This window comes from Physeter macrocephalus, chromosome 21, assembly GCF_002837175.3.
Source record: "Physeter macrocephalus isolate SW-GA chromosome 21, ASM283717v5, whole genome shotgun sequence".
Taxonomy (NCBI): Eukaryota; Metazoa; Chordata; class Mammalia; order Artiodactyla; family Physeteridae; genus Physeter; species Physeter macrocephalus.
The window spans coordinates 29,625,775-29,627,399 of NC_041234.1; positions in this window are offsets into that span (position 1 = coordinate 29,625,775).

The following is a 1,625-nucleotide window of genomic DNA, read 5'->3' on the forward strand; positions in this document are numbered from 1 at the left end:
TTCATTAAAGATATTTTTTCTGGATATAGAATTTGGGGTTCACAGTTCTTTAACACTTGAAAACATTTTTGCTTCCTTTTAGCCACTGTGGTTTCTGATGAGAAATACACAGCTACTCAAATTGTTGTTCTCCTATTGGTAATGTGACATTTTTTGTTCTGTCTGCTTCAATGTTTTTTATTTGTGTTGTTTTTCAGCAGTTTATGTTGAGTGTGGGCATGTATTCCTATGAGGTATTTTGTTTGAGGTTTCCTGATCTTAAATTGGTTGGTTTGTGATTGTTACCAATTTGGAGAAGTTTTTACTAATTGATATATCTAAAAATGTTTTAACATTAGGCTCTTTTTAATCTATTTCTGAGACTCAGTTGACACTAGGCCTTTGATATTATATCTGAGTCTCTGTTCACTTTTAAATATTTTTAATATTTATTTACTTTATTTTCTTTATCTTTTTGGCTCTGTTAGGTCTTAGTTGTGGCATGCGGGATCTTTCGTTGCGGTGCACGGGCTGTTCGTTGTGGCGCTTGGGCTTCTCTCTAGTTGTGGCATGCAGGCTTTCCCTCTAGTTGTGGCGTCGGGTTTTCTCTCTCTAGTTGTGCCTCATGGGCTCCAGGGTGTGTGGGCTCTGTAGTTGTGCCGCACGGGCTCCAGAGCGTGTGGCCTCTGTAGTTTGTGGCACTCGGGCTCTCTCACTGAGGCGTGCGAGCTCAGTAGTTGTGGCATGTGGGCTTAGTTGCCCCATGGCATGTGGGATCTTAGTTGCCCCCCGCCAGGGATCAATCCCCTGTCCCCTGCATTGGAAGGTGTATTCTTTACCACTGTACCACCAGGGAAGTCCCTCTCTTCATTTTTAAATGACATTTCTTACTGAAAATTAATTGACCACCTACTAAACAACACTTGAATGAGAGAATAAATAGAAATTATAATTATGTAATTTTTTAAAAAGATAGTGAAATTAGTATATATCAGGATCTTTGTTATACATGAAAAGCATGGTTAGAGGAAAATTCAATCTTACACTTTTTATCAATTAAATAACATTTAAAATAATTTAATATTATAAGTAACTAAAATCATAAAAATGAATTAAATTTATAGTTCAAACAATTAAAGAAACAAGGTAAGTCAAAAGAAAGTTGAAGAAGTACATACTAAATATAAAATTAGCAAGTAGAATGTAGTAATGATGTAGAAAAGAGAAAAACATGTTCTTTCTTGGTTTCTTGAAAAATATTAATAGACATACCACTAGCTAACATAATCAGGAAAAAAAGGAGAAAGCAAAGACATACTATACAAAATAAGAAATTATAAGGGAAAAGAACTATTTTTTAAAATTTTTTAATTTTTTTTTATACAGCAGGTTCTTATTAGTCATCAATTTTATACACATCAGTGTATACATGTCAATCCCAATCGCCCAATTCATCACACCACCAACCCCACCACCCCGCCACTTTCCCCGGTTGGTGTCCATATGTTTGTTCTCTACATCCGTATCTCAATTTCTGCCCTGCAAACCGGTTCATCTGTACCATTTTTCTAGGTTCCACATATATGTGTTAATATACGATATTTGTTTTTCTCTTTCTGACTTACTTCATTCTGTATGACAGTCTC